This window comes from Pristis pectinata, chromosome 23 (genome assembly GCF_009764475.1).
Source record: "Pristis pectinata isolate sPriPec2 chromosome 23, sPriPec2.1.pri, whole genome shotgun sequence".
Lineage (NCBI taxonomy): Eukaryota > Metazoa > Chordata > Chondrichthyes > Rhinopristiformes > Pristidae > Pristis > Pristis pectinata.
In genome coordinates this window covers 21,739,492-21,760,072 of record NC_067427.1, presented here as the reverse complement: position 1 = coordinate 21,760,072, position 20,581 = coordinate 21,739,492, and the positions used below count along the sequence as shown (strand labels likewise).

Genomic DNA, 20,581 nt, shown 5'->3' with positions numbered 1-20,581 from the left:
ACCTGTCTTTCGCCTCAACTGTTAGCTGTGTTTCTCTCTCCACAGATGCTACTTGACTGCTGAGAGTTTCCAGCACTTTCTGTTTTTACTTGAGATTTCCAACATCTGAAGTTCCTTTGATTTTCCCAGTATGTTCCAGGTTGACCTTCTTAAGAACATTGCTGCTAGGTTTGACACAGACTTTGTGTGAATTCGGTAATAAGGCAAAGTCTTGGATGGGTTCGATGTGGGACAAAACAAAGATTAAATTACATGGATTCTGAAGTTTTGGATTGTGCTCCGGCTCAGCATTTTTATTACAACTGAAGGTTCAAGGTCATGACCTTAAATGTGCCAACGTATTCAGGCTTTTGCTTAATTCAAGGCAAGTAGTAAAAAAAGCAGCTGGCGGTGAATGCTATCTAAACCTGTGAAAAACATTTATTTATTTCTGTCAAACGGTGGAATTTAAAGGGTTGGGTTTATAATATTCAGGTGGAAGGAAAACAACTAACTGCTGTGTAATTAAGCAGAAAGAGAGAATCAGGATGTTGCAAATCGTTGCATTGGAAAAGAGGTTGTTTAGTGGAGATGCATGGACTTTACGATTAGGTAATAAATAAAGATAAATTAATTGAACCCGAACAAATTAGTTGCAACAGTCAAAAACTCTATTACTATTATCTTTATTATGTACACAGGATAGTGAAAAACATGGAATAGGACAACTGAAGGTGGATAGTAATGGAAATTCCAGGATGAACCTGGGTAGGTTTTAAATAGAGGGTGAATAGTCTTTTTGTTTTGAACTTGGGGACCACCCAGATATACAGTTGCCCTCGGTAACCAGGTAATTGATGGTTGCCATGCACGTGGTGGGTTGAAGGCCCTGTTACTGTGCTGTGTGATTCAATGCTCCCATGTAAACACAATGAAATTTCATTCACGTTTATGGGTGGCCTGATTATCACAAAGTAGTTTGGTGTTCCAAATGGCTTTGCTGAAATGCAGTGTGTGTGTCTTTGGAATCTGTTCACTGAGCTAAATAATAAACTTTACACTTTTGCGTTTTTAGTGTGAAGTTTTGAATGCCAGAAATAAATGGAGGAAGCCACAAATATTTGTCCCTTGCACCAAAAATAGAGATTACATCCCTCTAATTCCCAAAGCGTGATGTAGGAAAAAGTCAGAATTATCACACGGCTGTGATGACAGTTTCAGTCATTAAGCATTGTGCAGTTCAGATGGAATTAATGGTTGTCTGTGTATTTTACTGTTGGTTGGATAACAGATGATTATGACGAAGGCCTTGCAAAATAAATATAATAAGAGACTGAACTATTATAAATCATACACTAGTAAATATGTCAATCTTAGACCAGGTTTTTTCAAACGTAACTGGAAATTAAGCCTTCAAAGGAAAGACAATGTAAATTGGAAAGACATTTATTCATGGTTGGGAGAAAGGATCATCATCAATCACAGATGAGACTTTTCCAATTTTCGAAATTTACCAATTTGCAGGTTACTTGGATAAATCAATAAGCCAGCCGGAATGAATTTCACTGCTTTGAATTGAAATTTATTGTGATTCTGTGTACCTTGAAGTCCACTATCAGCCTTTCTCAGTGTTAAGTGATAGCAGTGTGGACCAGATAGAGGTGTTGATTTAGTTACATGGTCTGTTTTTTGTTCAAGAAAGATGAACAAAAATAGTATCTCTTCTAGATTTCAATTATCAGGGTACTGAGAGATTAAGAATTAACACCCTGACTGCACCCCGTCTGACTGCTGCTTTGAGTTTCATATAGCTGTGTCTGTAGAGAATTATGAAACCTTCCTCTGTCACTCCTGGGGAAAAAAAAGTCACATTTATTCTGGCATCTCATGTCTTAATAATGGGAGGGAGAAAGAGAAAAATGTTTGAGTCCTGAGGCCTTGAGGCACAACAGAGGTCCCTGGTACATCTTGATAATTTGATTGGTGCAGCTAAAATTTGCAATGCAGAATTCCATCTCATGCAAGTTGAAAGACAAAAAAATGCTCAAAACACTCAGCAGGTCTGGCACTATCTGTGGAAAGAGAAAGACGGCTTTTTTTAGTTTGTAAACTCTTTATTCTGCAACTGGATGCTCCTTAACTTGCCACACCAACTGTCCTGAAATTATACAAGAAAAAAACTGTTCCAAAGTTGGCTGAGCAGCCAATCAGATTGAAGAATTCTTGTAGTCACGAGACCAAAGAAGGGAATAAAAAATATTTTTGATATAACTTTTATAACAGAAAATCACAAGGAAAAAATGAAGAGTGGAGAAATATACATGGATTGAGGTAGAAGCTGACATATTTGGTCTTTTGAAATAATTATTCTGAAGGAATTGGAGTACCTAAATGTTTAAGAGTAATCAGGGCCAGTGAGGCCGTTCAGCAGTAATTATGGCTGAATATATTGCTGCTTTTTAAGCACAGATACACCGTAGTTGCAAGAAGGTACAGCATTTTCAGTGGTTTCTACAGTCAGTATAATTAATAAAATGTTTATGTTTCAAGCCCTCTTATGGGGCTTGAAATACTGTCGAAGTAATGTAAGCCAAGAAAAACTCTCCTGTCATCGTTTATCCAGTATATCAGTAGCATCAAAGTGTGCTGTATGCCATCTAAACGAGATTTCTATTAAGCTCCATTGCCAGAGATTTCACCACGGCCTGGATTGGACACTAGAGCACAGCTGTCATTCCCTGAAATCAGTCTCAAACTGAGTGGGCGAAGAGTTCACTCACCATCACAGTTATAAAAGCTTTTGTGACCCCATGTGGCACTGCTGTCTTTGGGTTGGAAGGTGTTGATTCAGGCCCCAATTCAGGACGCAAAGTTGTCAGTTTATGTTTTGTCAGTTTTGTAATATTGAATTTTCTATTACTTTGAATATTATCCTTGGATAAAATACTAATCCAAGACTTCACCTGGTATCTTCCTTTAACCACTGCTACCAGGCACGCAATCATTGGACATTGACCCAACTTGCTGCAGAAACCCTCAGTCATGCCTCTTCCAGCTGGTCTCCTGACATCTAACCTCTGTAGATCCAAGCCCAAACAAAACTCTGTGCCCGCCATTCAAATGTAGTGAACCTAACCCACAAATAACCAACTGCTTACTGATCTACGCTGGCTTCGAATTCAGCAAGGTCTCAGCTTTGAAAAACTCATCCTTTCTTTCATATCTTACCACTGCCTTGTTCCTTCTCTCTCTCTTTGACAATCTTGCCCGACAACCCTCTGAGACATTTACACTTTGCCCTCTCACCACCCCTGATTTTAATCTCTTCATCATTAGCAGGTGTAACTTCAACTGCTCTGGCCTAAATCTCTGGAATTTCATTCATAAACCTCTCTGCTTCTCCCTGCTCTTTTGAGTTTCTTTAAAACCTACCTGTTTTGATCATCTGCTTTAAAACCGCCATATGAAGCTCAGTTTGATTTACAGTTCTGGAAAGTGCCTTGGAATGCTACATTTTCAGGATTTCTCCAAAGCCTCCTGATAAATTGTAACATCCTCACCAACTGCAGTTACTTAGCGAGGCTGCTCCTGCAGCACCTCCCCAAAACTAAGACCTCTATCACCAAGAAGAAAAAGGGCTTCAGGCGTGTGGGAACACCACTTCCTGTAGGTTTCTCGCCAAGTCACACACCATCTTGACTTGGAAATATATTGACTGGAGGGTTGTGGAGACTAGATCATTGGTGGTATTTAAAAAGGAAGTAGATACATTTTTGAAAGATTGGAAGGCTGTGGGGAACAAGCACAAAAGAGAAGATGAGACCTGGGGCAGGTCACTCATCATGATATTGAATGGCAGGGCAGGCTTGAGGGGCCTATGTTGTTAGGTGGTATGTTACTACATTGTTGCTGGATCTGAACCTGGAATTACTACCTCAACAGTATTGTAGGGGTACCTTCACCAGAAAGACTGATGTGGATGAAGAGGTAGCTGATTACCAACTTCTCGCAGCCCATCAGGGATGGGCGATGTATGCTGGCCTTGCCAACAATGTCTGGATCCTGAAAAATGAACAATTGCAAAATGCTTGACCATGATGGAATAAAGTGGAAAGAAACATCCACTTGGCACTGATAACTTCAAGTTTCTGTCGGGAACATGTGCAAGCCCAGACAAAACGATGGAGGAAGTGCACCACCTCCCACACCTGCCACACTTGGGACATTGTCTTTGGATTTCAATACTGTATAATTAAACCTTATCTTTATGTATTGAATGTGAGACAAAACAATGTTATATCCAGAAGAGTATCATTAAAACTTCATCAGTGCAAAAGGTAAGTTAGAAAAATTGTAATTATATTGTTATTGGAGGTACCCCCAAATAGTTTTTGAATATCATCACTTATGAAAGTCACCTGGATGTAATTTGAAACACCCAAGTCAAGTAATGATAATATCACAAGTGATCTGAGATGTTTCCAACTGAAAGCAGCCACATGTTGTTCCTAGTTGGACCAGTTAGGTCTCAGCATATTTTTATTGTCTTACACTCACATTTAATAAGAAATCAAAAGCTAGGTATGCCTTTCATTCACTAGTTTATATTTTAAAAATTAAATGCAATTAACTGTTTAAATTCATTTGAAAAAAATGGGTATGTTTTGCACAACCAAAGCTAAATTTCACCGAACATTTACTAAATATTGGATTTCTGCGATATTTGGCAGCAGTTGATAAAACATCTGTTGACAACTGCTTCCACCCACCAACTGAGGCTCAGCCCCAGAGCACCCTGACAGCCTTTAAAAAGGCAACATTTTGGGCTTCGTGTTCTCCCAAAATGTGTGACTGATGTTAACATCTTTAAACATTCAGAGATATTTCAAGTCTATTAAATTATCAAAAAAATAAGTGTTTGAAAAATTAAAATATTTAAATTATTCAGTTTCATGTTTGAATTATTAAAAAACCTACTCTCCTTCCTAATCAACAAGAATAACCACAAGTCATTTTGAAAATTGAGAGACAATCAAGCAGATTCAATATGGTTTAATAAAAGGGAAGTCATGTTTGAAAAGTCTGCTGGAATTCTTTGAGGATATAATAAATAGAGTGGATAAAGGTGAACCAGTAGATGTAATATATTTGGATTTCTAGAAGGCATTCAGTAGAGGACCACATTAAAGATTACTGTACAAGTTAAGAGTGCTCAGAGCTGGGAGTGTTATGAATAATAGATTGGTTAACTCTCTGAGAGCTATGTTGGGATGAATGATTTGTTTTTGGATTAGTGATTACTAATTGGGAGGTCTGGGTTGCTACAAGGATCAGTGCTGGATCCTCAACTATTTACAACCTATGTTGGCGACTTGGATGAAGGGACTGAGTGTACCGTAGCCAAATCTGTTGATGAGACAAAGACTGGTGGGTTAGCAAATTATGAGGAGGAACAAAGAGCCTGCAAAAGGATGCAGATAGTTTAAGTGAGTGGATAAGGAATTGGCAGATGGATTAAGATGTAGGAAAATGGGAAATTATCCACTTTAAAAGAAAAGATGAGCAAATAAATTTTTATTTAAATGGAGTAAGATGGTAAAATGTTGTGGTACATGGGGATCTGGTAGTCATGGTACATGAAAGACAAAAAGTGAGCAGTTGTTGATTAGGAAGGTGATTAGAATGTTGGCTTTTATTACAAAGGGTACAAAGTATAAAATTAAGGAGGTTTTCATGCAATATTATGGGATGCTGGTGAAACCATGACTGGAATATTGCTTACAGTTTTGGTCTCCACATTTTGGGAAGGATATACAGTGGATGCAGTGCAGAAAAGGTTCACGAAGCTGATTCCTGTGATGAAGGAGTTAACATATGAAGAAAGTTGGGCCCTCACTCATTGCAATGTCAGAGAATGAGAAGTGATTTTATTTAGATTCTGAGGGGGATTGACAGGATATATGCTGAGAAGATGTTTCCTCTAGTGGGGAGTCTGTAGAACAAGGGAACATAGTTTCAGAATAGGGTCATCCATTTATGATGAAGATGAGAAGGAATTTCTTCTCTCAGAGGGAAGTGACTCTTTTGAATCCTCTCCCCAGCAAACTGAAGATTTGAGTCATTGAATATATTCAAGACAGTAATTGGCAGATGTTGAAACTGCAAGGGAGTCAAGAGGTATGGGAAGATAATGGGAAAGTGGCATTGAGACAAGTTTGCAGTGTGGAGGAATGGAGGGATCTTGGGGTCCACGTCCATAGATCCCTCAAGGTTGCCACACAGGTCGATAGGGTTGTGAAGAAGGCAAATGGAGTGTTGGCCTTCAATAGTCGAGGTATTGAGTTCAAGAGCCATGCGGTGATGGTGCAGCTCTATAGAACTCTGGTCAGACCACACTTGGAGTACTGTATTCAGTTCTGGTCACCTCATTATAGAAAGGATGTGGAAGCTTGAGAGAGGGTGCAGAGGAGATTTACCAGGATGTTGCCTGGATTGGAGAGCATGTCTTCTGAGGATAGGTTGACTGAGCTAGGGCTTTTCTCTTTGGAGAGAAGGAGGATGAGAGGTGACTTGATAAGAGGTGTACAAGATGCTAAGAGGCATAGATCAAGTCGACAGTCAGAGACTTTTTCCCAGGGTGACAATGGCTAACACGAGGGGACATCATTTTAAGGTGATTGAAGGAAGGTATAAGGGGGATGTCAGGGGTAAGTTTTTTTACACAGAGAGTGGTGGGTGCGTGGAATGCACTGCCAGCAGAGATGGTGGGGACAGATACATTAGGGACATTTAAGAGACTCTTAGATAGACACATGAATGATAGAAAAATGGAGGGCTATGTGGGAGGGAAGGGTTAGATAGATCTTAGAGCAGGATAAAATGTCCACACAACATTGAGGGCCGAAGGGCCTGTACTGTGCTGTAGTGTTCTATGTTCTATGTAAGTTTGGATCAGTCATAATCCTAGTGAATGGTGGAGCAGGCTGAAGGTCCTGACTGACCTCCTCCTGCTTATGTTGTGATGTTGAAATAGATGGGGTCTCATTGTGCTGGGAAATCCCATCTAGACTGAGCTCCATCAATGGGATTCCAACAACAATGCCTGAAGATGGATCCAATGCTATCTCTCACTCAAAGTCTCAGCAGGTCTGCGTGAGTCCAAGCCTTACTTCCATTATAATGGCACAATGCTGGTGGTTCTTTTTGGACTGTCAATCACAGGAACATTCACACCCCATAGAACTGGTTCTCAATTGGTTTATGCAAAACAAAAATAATAAAACAAGTTCAATTTTTGATGTAATTTACAATTGACTTGCCAATTGTAGCCAAAGTGAAAACTCTGTTGCCCCCTTCTGTTTATCTCCAGACTCTATTGGTAATCTGGGATTTTACAAATGTACTTTTCCAGTGGTGTAAGTAATCTCTGAATCATTTGAAAGTCTGACACTTTTGAGTCAACAGAATAAAACTTTTCAGATGTTTTTAATTAGCTGTAGGGATATGATAAATCGATTCTTCAAAAAGGTTTGCAATTCTGCTATGTTTGCTTTCATTTTGCAGTGAAAATCTTACCCCTTGAGCAAAATAAGCATTGTGACAGATCTGGATTTAGTACTGGGGTGAACCTCAATAAATGTGAGGGGTAGGGTTTGCTTTATAAAGCACAATCATTAACTTAGGAACATAGGAAATAGGAACTGGAGTAGGCCATTCAGCCCATCAAGCCCATTCTGCCATTCAGTAAATCATGGCTGATCCTCTATCCCGATAATATATTCCTGCTCTCTCCCCACACATCTTGTTGTGGTTTGTGTCCAGAAATATATCTCCTTCTTAAGTATAACCAGCAATTTGTGCTCCACAGCCTTTTGTTGTAGTGAATTCCACAGGTTCACCATCTTCTGAGTGAAGAAATTTCTCCTCATCCCGGTCCTAAATGTCTTACTCCATGTCATGCAACTGTGACCCCTGATTTGAGCCACCCCAACCAGGGGGAACATCCTCCCAGCATCCAGTCTGACTAACCCTCTCAGAATTTTGTGTGGTCTCTTTTAAACTCTACTAAATACAAGCCGAATCGACCCAACCTCTCATCATACTTGGGTCCTGCCATCCTGGGAATTGGTCTGGTGAGCACGTGAAAGTTCCTCATCTTCATATAATAAATAGTCATTTTTATTTAGCTAGAGAAAATGCCCAAAAAAACTCTATTTATAATACCTCTACATGCAGTGACCAGTAAAATAAACAATTCTGCAATGACTATGATATGCTTTCATATTTTTAGTTGTATTTTCCATTATGTAGCCACAATGCTAACCAATATTGAGGATTTGGTGAAAGCCCAGGATCATCTATTCATGGGAACTCTTCATCCTGTCTTGTTCAAAAGCATTTCTGGTAATTAAGACTTCTCACTCCAGATGAGTTGAGATTCTTGAATCCTAGTTAATTGGTGCTGAACTACCTTGTCCATAGCTTCATGTTGGGCTTGCTTGAGGCAATAACCTTAATCCCTAGATGTTGCTTTCAGTGAGTAAATTAAGGGTTGAAAGAAGCTTTTCTTCCCACAAAATTTTGGACAGTATCCATTGGGTTCTAGGCAGATCGAACAGTGTCCAAGAAGGTAGATGTGTTGTACTGATTAAGACATTTGCAACAATATCTGCTGGAAAGCAGGATTGAGGGGACATTGCAACTTTGTGAATTGGGAAGCATGCAGTTTCAAGAATGATAGATGGTGTCAAGCAAAACATGCCATCTGCACATAAGTACATATTGCATGTGTTTCACACATCAAGGCAAAATACTTGGAGTGAATTCAGGCTCCAGAGTTGAGTTGGCGTTTTGTTAAGACTGGCTCAGTTTTGAAAAGTGATGTGTCCACTATTCTGGATGCAGGGATAAATGTTTTGTTTTCATTTCACATTTTCCAATTTAAATTTTCTGGAGTAAGTGCAATGTTATTCTCACATCAGGTTTTCCACACCGATGAACCTGACGATGCAGCCAGTGAGTTAGCATGAAAGCAGTGTGGGAGCTTGATTTGGCCACTTGGCCTTTCGAGCCTGTTCTGCCATTCACTGAGGTCATGGTTGATCAGTGACAACACTCCATAGGCCTTTTTCTTCTCACGCCCCCTCAATGACATTGATTAACAAAAATCTTTCAATTTTTGAATTAAAATTTAGTTGATTTTGCATCAGTAGCCATTCTCAGAAGGATGCTCCAGATTGGGAACAGACTTTTACATTTTAACTTCCCATGGCAACATGAACATCTTCAGATCACACTATAACTTTCTAAATTCCAGGGACTACAACATTGGTTTGTAATCCCCAACCATAATTTCAGCCTGGAATCCAGTTGTCAGTCAACATTTCACTCCCCCTTAGGCCAGTTTCTGCACATTGATGTGTGTTAACTGGGACTGCTCTGGGTACTTCAGGTGGAAGCCAAGCATGGTTTTGAGGAGATGGAATATAACTTCAATCCTTTTGTCCTCCCGCATAAACTTGAGCATTTCATTAATTACCTTGACCATTTTCCGTACTTGTCCTTTGGCAGTTTAATGCTATATGCACTTTTGCCCCCAAGTGACTTCTTTTTGATTCTTGCTGTTCACTATTCATGAAACACTTTAGTCTATCCTTGCAGGTGTGAAGTTGTAGAATCCATTTGCCCACAGTGAATTCCACTTTGACCCACTTTTGCCCATGTTTTTAATTGATTAATATCTCCATTGTAATTTAATTCCCCCATCTGCACTGCTGTGTTCTGTTTGGTTGACAAAGTTCAGTCTGTGACCGTCTTTCCCATCATCTCAGCCTTAATAAACATGAGAAAAATGTGATGTCAAATGGCCGAGTGGAGTAGACAAAGGAAAGAGGATGGGTTAGAAACTGACAATGTCCAAGCTGGACACTTGCTTTCCAAACCTGCCACACCTTCAGCCAAGCTGCTCAGTACAGCTACAATATTGGCATTTACTTGACGATGTAGAAACTTGTCTGGTATGTCCCGTTCACAAAAAAAAAACAGAATGAATCCAATCCAGTTTATTGCTGCCCCATCAGTCTACATTCAATCACCAGCAATCTGACAGAAGGTATTGTCAATAGAGCAATCAAAGGGTACTTCCTCACCAGTGACCTGCTCAATAATGCTCAGTTTAGATCTCTTCAGGATCAATCTTCTCCAAACTTCATCAAAACTTCTCCAATCTTCTCCAAACTTCATCAAACATGGGCAAAAGTGCCAAATTCTTAAGGTGAGTTGGGATTGACCTCAACCCCAAGGCTTCAGTCCTTGACATCACCTTTTCACCTCCCTGGATGAGTGCAGCTCTAACGACAATCAAGAAGCTTGACATTATCCAAGGCAAAATAGCCCATTTGATTGGCACTCCATCCATCACCCTGGATGTGAATTCCCTCCGTCTTTGGTGTATTGTTGCTTCGCTGCATACATCTACAAAATGCACTGCAGCATTTCAGCAGGGCTGCTTCTCCCACCTCAAGGACAAGGGTAGCCAGTGCACAGATACACCAACATCTGCAACTTCCCCCTCCAGGTAGCGTGGCATTGTGACTTGGAAATGTATCACCATTCCTTCATCATCATAAACCTACCTAATAGCACTACCCGAGTATCTTCTCCAGGAGCATTAGCTGCAGTTCACAAAGGCTGCTCACCAGTGGCAGCTCGAGGGTAAAAGAAGGATGGGCATGAAACACTGGCACCTATGTCCCATGAATACATTGTTAGAAGGATATTTATCAATTTTAAATTGATATTTTCAGAGTTCAGAATGCATTCTCACAGCACAAACACACTGGTGATTTGAACAGTGTGTGCAGGTCATACAGTGTCAGGTAATATGAAGGCATGACAATTAATTATCGGTGACAAATTGGTCTTAATAAGCAGACAGGCAAATGAATCGCAGAGGAGTGGAAGAGAGGCCTCTGGTACTGTTGGTGATAAAGCTTTACCCATTAATTTCCTGAGGTACCAGGACAATTGCCTTATCTTCATATAAGCAATATTATTTATGTTAGTGGCAGGATAGTGTTTTTTAGTACTGTATTACATGTAAAGCATCAATATTCATTACGTTACATTATGAGTCACTGGCTTGCGGAATATTAAGGTTTGCCAGGTCATTTAACCCTCAGCTGAATGGCATGGACAGTGCCAGCATCTCTGCTGTTATACTGTGCTTATTATTTTCTTCAGCCTGTTTCCATGTGATAGGAACAGGCAAGAAACAAAAAAAAACTTCATTTATGCATTTGAGGTAATCTAACTATTTGTTGTGAATCATTTAAACAGCCAAATAAAAGTTAAAGCACAGCTAGTTAATGCATCCTTTAATCCAAGTGTTCAGCATATTCTGTGAAATCTAATTAATTAACATAAGGTACATGTCATGGAGTTATCTCGTTGCAAATATATCGGGAGCTGTGGGAGAAGAGATTGTCGGGGACATGGAGAGATAATTGGGAAGGGAATGTCAAGAGAGATGAACAGAGAGACTAGAGGACTCTGACAGTGAGAAGTAAAATGATGGATGTGATCAAAATCAATGAACGTTTTCAAAAGATCCTTATTTGGAGGAAGAAGTCCCCAATCGCAATCTATGTAAGGCCATACACTCAGACTAATACCAAAGCAAGCCTCAAGTCTCCACTTCAGCACCCAAGACCAATGCTGTTTGCAGCTCTCATGTGGTAAAGATTTGTGCAGGTGATGTCAAATGAGCATTGTTGATCATTTGCCCTTTTCTGTGCATGCTCAGCAGCCTGTTAGTGCTTGACATATATGGAGATCGCAAAACACTCGATGTACTATTTGGCTGCTTCTTCTGTATGTCATTTGTACAACTGATGTTTTTGAATGTATAACATCAGAAAAAGCACTTCCATTATATTTGAAATTATGTTAAAGGGAAAGTAGTTTACTTTTTGAATAGAAGGGCAAACATTTTTAAGTTAAGATCAAATTCAATTAATAAAAGGATCAAAATATCTTTGTATCCATTGAAGAGAAATTGAGAGTTTACAACAACTTGCAAAGCACCCATTGTCAAAAAATTATCGATGGTTATCATTAAGAATTTAGAGTGTCATGGGTTGATTTGTTGAGGTTATTTTTCAAGATATTAAATAAAATGATCGGAAGGAGAGTGGGGGACTATTTCTGCTGGTCGGGATGTTTAGGATAAGGCTGTTCTGTCAAAGTTACAATCAAGCCCTTCAGGAGTTAAATAACAAAGGACTTCTCCATGAAAAGGTTAGAAATTTGGTATTCTTGTGTCTACAAACTGCAATTAAAAATTGTAATTTCGAAGAAAAATGTGGCTAGATTTTTATCTGAAGCTATTTAGAATAAAAGGGGAAAGGTGGTTCAGGTAATTAGGTCACAGACCAACCACAATCACATGGAATAGTGGAACAAGCTCATCCTGTTCTATTAATGGAAATAAAAATAAGACAAGTGCAGGGAATCAATGAGTTCATGAAGTATTGCTGAAATTAAAATTTCTCATCTGTGGAAGGCAAAGGCTGTGGGTGTATATTGCAAGGTTGGAATGATTCTTGGACATTTAATTTGATTTAGATGTGGAAATCTCTGAGGACCTGAACAGAATTTTGGGTGTTTAAGATTGTTTAAAATTTAAGAAGAAACAGAAGCAATGGTTGAGCCTCGAGTTCTGGTAATATCAAGGTTGACATGCTGAATGCCTTTTCCTCCTGCTATTCATCCTCTGTGTTGATAACCTTCAGCTTACAGAGCTCAAAATAATTCACTCATGCCCTCTTACTATTTCACCTCCACTTATTTTTGGACTGAATGCATCAAATCATTCTGTTTGGAATGAGGAGTCTGAGTTAATCCACCAATTCTCTCGAGCAGGAGGTGGATCATATCTCTCACCAGTTCATTTGTTCTGAGTTGAATCAAACTTCAGCTAAAGCCACAGTATAATGTTCATTCAATGAACTTGGACACAGTAGGTGTGTGCAATCAAGCACCCAGAAATGCTAATACTGCCAGACTGAGATTTTGGAACTGGAATTTGTTTTATTATTGTCACTTGTACCGAAGTACAGTGAAAATCTTGTCTTGCATACCGTTCATACATATCAATTCATTACACAGTGCATTGAGGTGGTACAAGGTAAAACGATAACAGAATGCAGAATAAAGTGTGACAGCTACAGAGGAAGTGCAGTGCAGATACACAATAAGGTGCAAGGACTTAACAAGATAGTATGTGAGGTCAAGAGTCCATCTTTTCATACTAGGGAACCAGTCAATAGTCTTATAACAGTGGAATAGAAACTGTTCTTGAGCCTGGTGATACGTGCTTTCAGGCTTTTTTGTTTTCTGCCCGATGAGAGAGGGGAGTAGAGAGAGTGTCCGGTGTGGGAGGGATCTTTGATTATGCTGGCTGCTTTACCGAGACAGCGAGAAGTGTAGACAGAGTCCATGGAGGGGTGGCCATGATGTGCTGAGCTGTGTCCATGACTCTGCAGTTTCTTGCAGTCACGGCCAGAGCAGTTGCCACACCAAGCCAGATAGGATGCTTTCTATGGTGCATCGATAAAAGTTGGTGAGTGTCAAAGGGGACATGCCAAATTTCTTTAGCCTCCTGAGAAAGGAGAGGCATTGGTGAGCTTTCTTGGCCATGGGGTCCACATGGTTGGTCCAGGACAGGCTATTGCTGAACTCCTTGGAACTTGAAGGTCTCAACCCTCTCGACCTCAGCACTGTTGATGTAGACAGGTGCATGTGCACTGCCCCCTTTCCTGAAGTCAATGACCAGCTCTTTTGTTTTACTGACATTGAGGGTAAGGTTGTTGTCATGATGTTATCACCATGTTACTAAGCTCTCTATCTCCTTCCTGTACTCCGACTCATCATTATTTGAGATACAGCCAACTATGGTGGTATCATCTGCAAACTTGTAGATGGTGTTAGAGCAGAATCTGGCTACGCAGTCATGAGTGTATAGGAAGTTGAGTAGGGAGCTGAGGACGCAGCCTTATGGGGAACCAGTGTTGAGAACAATCTTGGTGGACGTGTTGCTGCCTATCCTTACTGATTGTGGTCTGTTGATCAGGAAGCCAAGGATCCAGTTGCAAAAGCAGGTGTTGAGTCCCAGGTCTTGCAGTTTGGTGATAAGTTTGCTTGGAATTGGTGTTGAAGGTGGAGCTGGAGTTAATAAACAATAGTCCAAGGTAGGTGTCTTTACTGTCCAGATGCTCCAGAGTTGAGTCTAGGGCCAGGGAGATGGCATCCACCATGGACCTGTTTCAGTGGTAGGTGAATTGCAGTGGGTTGAGATTGTCTGGGAGGCTGGAGTTGATGCGTGCCATGACCAGCCTCTCAAAGCACTTCATGATGGTGGATGTCAGAGCCACTGGTCAGTAGTCATTAAGGCATGTTACCTTGTTTTTCTTAGGTACAGGGATTATAGTGGTCTTCTTAAAGCAGGTGGGAACCTCAGATTGAAGCAGGGAGAGGTTGAATATGTTCTGCAAATACCCCCGCCAGCTGATCTGCACAGGATCTCAGGACACGACCAGGAACACCACCCAGGTTCACTCTCTGGAAGACTGATCTTATGTCCTCAACAGTGACAATGGGTTCAGGTGCATTGGAGGCTGTCAGGGTGGGTGGTGACATGCCGATCTCCTTCTGTTCAAAACGTGCATAGAATGCATTAAGCTCATCGGGAAGGGATGCACTGTTGTCAGCGATGCTGCCTGACTTTATGTTGTAGCCCATTATAGCATGTAAGTCCTGCCACAACCGACGGCTGGTCTGGGACTCGATTTTAGACTGATATTGTCTCTTGGCATCTCTGACAGCTTTACGGAGGTCGTATCTTGACTTCTTGTGGAGGTCAGGGTCACCTGATTTTGAACAGCAGATTCAGATTTGAATGTAGATGATAACTTCAGCACTACAATCCAGAAATTGTTGTAATGCCCAGAATTAGATAGCAGTTTCATTGTCAAAGAAACATCTCTATCAACGTGTGCTGTGGTTTTATACATTGGCTTTGGTTCAGTGAGAGAATCCTTCCCTCTGACAAGGTGAACCAGACATAAACTGAAACTTCAGGTAACTTCCCTTTATGCATTGTAGTCATCCTTTCTCCCAGTAATAAGCCTCAACCAAAACATTCATTAGCGCACTATGGATCTCTCTTTAACTTCTTTGTTAACACCTGTGTGAATCCTGATGAAGAACAGCTGCACCAGTTTCCTGATGGATAATAATGATTGACAGTTGTCAATGATTGGTGTAGAATTTTCGTAAACTCGCTGCTGCCAAATTGTTTTAATCTAATGAGTGAAGGAGAAGGAGTTGAGGAAAACCAGGAAATGTGCAATCATCTTAAATTTATCAAATATAATCTACTTCCCATTTAAGTTGGCTCTTGTTAACTTTATGTAATTTAATTAAGTACATACATCTATTTTATCTGTATCTATGTGTGCATGTGTGTGTCAATGAATTATGAAACATTTAGTTATTGTCTGTTTGTGGATGGTGACTGAGCCAGTGCAGATTTTCACTCACTTTTCAAATAAGACTCAGTTTCCAATGCAGAGTTTAAGCATTTAATCTGTGTTGATCTCCATGCACAGTTGCATTGTCAGTCCTTGGGCTGAGATGATTCTCTAAAGACCCACCTGCCTCTTCCAAAGCAGCAGCAAGTTCCACCTGTCTCCTGAGTGATCATGTTCACTTGAGCAACATTAACAAAGTGGATGAACTACATTTCTCCCTTTGCCGCCACTGGGATGTTCAACTACCTCATTCACTGTGAAGCTCCTGAAAAATGTCTTCAAGGTTTTGAAGGTTATCAAACCAGACTGGTACCTCATCTCAGAAAGCAATGATTAAATGTTATGACATATAAACATATTCATAGTAAAGCTGCTGCCTCACAACTCCAATGACCAGAGTTCAATCCTGACCTCCGGTACTGTCCACGAGGAGTTTGTACATTCTTCCAGTGACCATGTGGTGCTCTGCCTTCCTTCTGCATCCCAAAGGTGTATAAGTTGGTGGCTTAGTTGGCCATTGTAAATTGCCCCCAGTGAGTGGTAGAATTGGAGATGGGGGTGAGGGTGCGAGTTAATGAGAATGGGATTAGTGTAGGATGAGGGAAAATGGGTGCTAAATGTTAGTAATACACAAAAAGTGCTGGAGGAACTCAGCAGGTCAGGCAGCGTCCATGGAGGGAAATAAACAGTTGACGTTTTGGGCCAAGAGCCTTCATCAGGACTGGAAAGGAAGAAGGCAGAAGCCTCTGAATGTCAGCATGGATTTGGTGGGCTGAAGGGCCTGTTCCCATGCAATATGACTCTGGGTATAGCACCTTTAAGAAGCAAAAATGTCAGAAGAGGATTCTGGGTCAAGTGACCAAAGTTTAAGCCAACAGCCAAACATTCAGGAGTGTATTTAAGGAGATACAGGCGTTCACGGAGGGAATTCTGAAGATTTTGACAGTCTAAGGTACAGAGCCAAAGATTAGGAGTTAACATCAAGGAATGATCATGAGGATTGGAGGAGGTCAGATATATTCAAGTATTTTAATAGTTCAGAGAGCTATGAAGGAGTGAAACCATGAAGGGATGTAAAAAAGATGAAAGTTTTGAAATATAAACTTTGCTTGACTGGGACCCATCAGCGAGAAGTGGGAGGTAAGTGGAACGGTGTGTGTTAGGGCGCACTAATAGAGTTTTGTATGACTGCAAATTTACAGATTGTATAATGAAGAAGACCAGATAGGAATGCATTAGGATAGTCATGTCTACAGATAACAAAAGCATGGATAAAGGTTTCAGCAACAGGTAAGCAGGGAGCAAATAAGCTTGGGTTGATTGAATATGTAGTCTAAAGCTTAGGTCTTAGTCAAATAAGACTTCAAGGTTATGAGATCCAGTTTCAGATAATTACGAGGGAGAGAGATGAAGCAGTGGCAAATTTTGATGGAAGCCAAACATCTTGGTTTTGCTTTTGCTGGAAAATGTGTTTGCTTACACAATGCTCAATGTCAGCGAAGGAGCCTGGCAGTTAGAGACTGTGGCACAACTTGTAGCTGTGAGGGCTTCTGGTTTACAGCTCCAGCAACTCGGTTCAATCCTGACCTCTGGTGCATTCTATGTGGAGCTTACACATTCTCCCTGTGACTGCGTGGGGTTCCTCCATGTGCTCTGGTTTCCTCCCACATCCCAAAGATGTTCAGGGTGGTTGGTTAATTGGCAATTGTAAATAGTTCATGGTGTATGGGTGAGTGGTATAATCTGGAGGGAGCTGAGGATATTCTGTGGCGAATATTTAAAAGTGAGGTGAAGGTAGGATTAGTCAAAAATAGGTGCTTGATGGTCAGTGCAGATTTGATGGGCAGAGGGGCCTGTGCTGTATGACCTCATGACTTTATATAACAGTATCACAGAGCTGGGTACAAACAGCAAACATATGGAAATTAATGCCTTTATGGCAAAAGCAGTTTCTGCATTTTATTTAAAATGCATTTTGGTGATTAAAAGTTATTTGATATTTTAAATGCTTCTGTTTGCACTGAAATATCCCAAGAGAGTTGACCGAAAATATTTCTTCAGAGATATACACCAGACATTTATTTAGCTGTCCAATTCAAATTTGTTTCATTATTTTCCAAATGAACGGCAGAAGATGTGAAATGTGCTATCTATAATTGAACAGTTACTTTCTTGAATTTTGCAGTCATGCCCCAGTTTCAATAACATATTTTATCTAGTAAACACTCATACAGCAATAAAACAACCTAACATTATATCTTGCACTGTTATTGCCATTAAAATCAGAGCTATGTGTTATATGGTTTTGATGGAGGTGGTTAGTTAGGGCTTTCAATAATATCCAGGCACATGCATGGAGGTGTCTAAAACTACAGCAACTTACTCTCTCTGTATGCTGAGGAGAGATGCCATCTGGTGCAAAAGTCAAAGCACCTCTGTTACTGATGGAGGTGGACACATGAATTCTGTGTCTCAAATCACAGCAAGCAATTTTGGGTATTCAGTGCCAAGCTTCAAATATAAATGCATCTTTCATTAAAACAGTTCCGAGGAATACATTTCAACTGCAGGATGGATATATAATATGATGATGTGGGGTTTTGATTGTGTGTGGGTGTATTAGTGAATTTATGTATGTGGTATATTAGTGAGTGAAATTGGGTGCAGATGCATGTTGTGTTAAAGGAATATAGTATTATAATTACAGAATACGTGCAGTGACATAAAATCCATGCACGTCTATTATGAATTGCTGAATTCACATGGTGTTGTGGTTACAATGCATTCTATACCCGACGATAGAGGTGTTGATATCTATTCAGCTTGAACACTATCCTTTAGAAAGCTGAGAGCTCAGTTTCCCACTTTGAGAAACCAAACACATTGAGATCATGACCTCCTTTGCCCAACCCCACGCCAAACCAATTTCTGCAGGAGCCTGGACAGAACATTACTCAGCTTCATTAGTCTTGAATAATTTTGACACTTTTCATGGCAAAACTCATGATATGATTTTTCCTGCTGCATTTTAGTGCAGAAGAGATTCACAAGGATGTTGCCAGGACTAGAGGGCCTGAGTTTCTGAGAGAAATTGGCCAGGCTAGGTCTTTATTCCCTGGAACGTAGGAGAATGAGGGGCGACCTTATAGAGGTGTTTAAATTATGAGAGGCACAGATAAGGTGGATAGTAACAGGGTAGGGCAGTCCAAAACGAGGGGACATAGATTTAGGATGAGATGGGAAAGATCTGAAAGAGACCCGAGGGGCAACTTTTTCACGTAGAGGGTGGTGAGTATATGGAATGAGCTGCCGGAGGAAGTGGTTGAGGCAGGTACACTGGTGTCATTCAGGAAGCACTTGGATAGGTACATGGAGGGGAGGTGCCTGAAGAGATGTGGGCCAAACGCAAGAAGTTGGGACGAGGTGGGTGGGCATCGTGGTTGGCATGGACTCATTGGGCCGAAGGGCCTGTATCCGTGCTATATTGCTCTATGACTCTATGACTAAACAGGCCCTTCAGCCCATGAATACACACCAACAATTAAGCACCCATTTACACTAACCCTACATTAATCTCATTTTTATTCCCCTCGCTTTCTCATCAACTTGTCCCAGATTCTACCACTCACCCACCACATGAAGGCCATTTTACAGTTGCCAATTAACCTACCAACCTGCATGTCTTTGGGATGTGGAAGGAAAAATGAGCACCTGGAGGAAACCCACACAGTCACAGAGAGAACCTACAAACTCCAGACAGCACCCAAGGTCAGGATTGAACCTGGGTCTCTGCTACTGTGAGCCAGCGGCTCAACAGCGCTTCCTACAAAAAAGATTGTTAGACACCATGTTGAAATCTATTGTTTAAACAGCTTTATCCTTTGTTGCAAGTTGTATAGATTTGCCAGAGGTGGAACTTTGTCCTCTGTCCGAGCATATTGAGAAGATAGGTAACCCACTGAATATAACTATGGGTTGTCTTGCTGCAGCTGTTACCTGTTTTATCAAATTTTACAAAACCTTCAATTGCCACATTTGATTGGCATGTCCAGATGAAGAGCCAAAGTCCATTATGCAAAATACCACAGCGGTTGAGAAGATGTTGATTGGAAGATGAGGTAATGATCAGACAACGACAACATGGAGCCTTCCGAGTGTAAGAGGAAGGGAAATGAAGAGTTGCAGTATTTTTAATGGGGCCTTGCGTTTCTTTCGCACCTCAATATCAGGATATTAAAAAGTGTTTTAAAGGCAATGGAAAATGTAGAAAGTAGTCGCTGTTATGCTGGAGGATCTGGTGCATTCATTTTACTCGCAATGATCCTCAAACAACATTGATAGTTGACCAGGTAATCTATTTTAGTGATGCTGGTCAAAGAATATAAAGTGGCAGACAATCCTTCCAAATTGTGTCATGGGAACTCTTATATCTCCCTGAGTGGGCAGATGGAGCTTTGCTTTAATGTCGTCACAAAACTTCACTGTTATCGCACGGCTCTACCATGGTGCCGCACAGGGCTGGCAGCTGAGATTTTGTGTACAAGCCTCTGGAGTGAGACTGAAATCAAAGTCTTTTCTTGTGGAGGTAAGAGTGCTGCAATGGCACTGAGCTAACAAATTAACATTGTGACGTTGAGAAGGCCTGAATTAAACTTTAAGATCAATCCTGATTTTTAACACTAATGAGAACTTAGAGAGGTAGTGAAAAAGAAAACTGCATTTGGAGTCTCCCTTGCACCTGTTCCAGTAATAACATCAAAATAGACCAAGTCAAGAAACTTAGTGATATCGAGAGATTTAAAGATGAAATTAAGTAATGGTCACAATTAAAAAAAAATATTCTCAGTGTGTGCAAGAGAGCTGTTACAGGAGTCTCCCCAGAAGCTGGAGCAATGAAGATACTTTGGGCAGACTCGCACATTTGGAGAGCTGGGGGCAATTGTTCTTTATAAAGTGTAATTAAATTTTAGTCTAATAATCGCAGTTTTTCTGTTGTAAACTTTTCCTTCAAT

At 40.6% G+C, this 20,581-nt stretch overlaps 1 protein-coding gene across 6 annotated transcripts in view; it reads left to right on the top strand.

Moving 5' to 3' along the window:
* LOC127581979 (astrotactin-2-like) overlaps positions 1 to 20,581 on the top strand; it is a 1,282,697-nt gene that overhangs the window by 439,415 nt on the left and 822,701 nt on the right. The window lies entirely within an intron of this gene.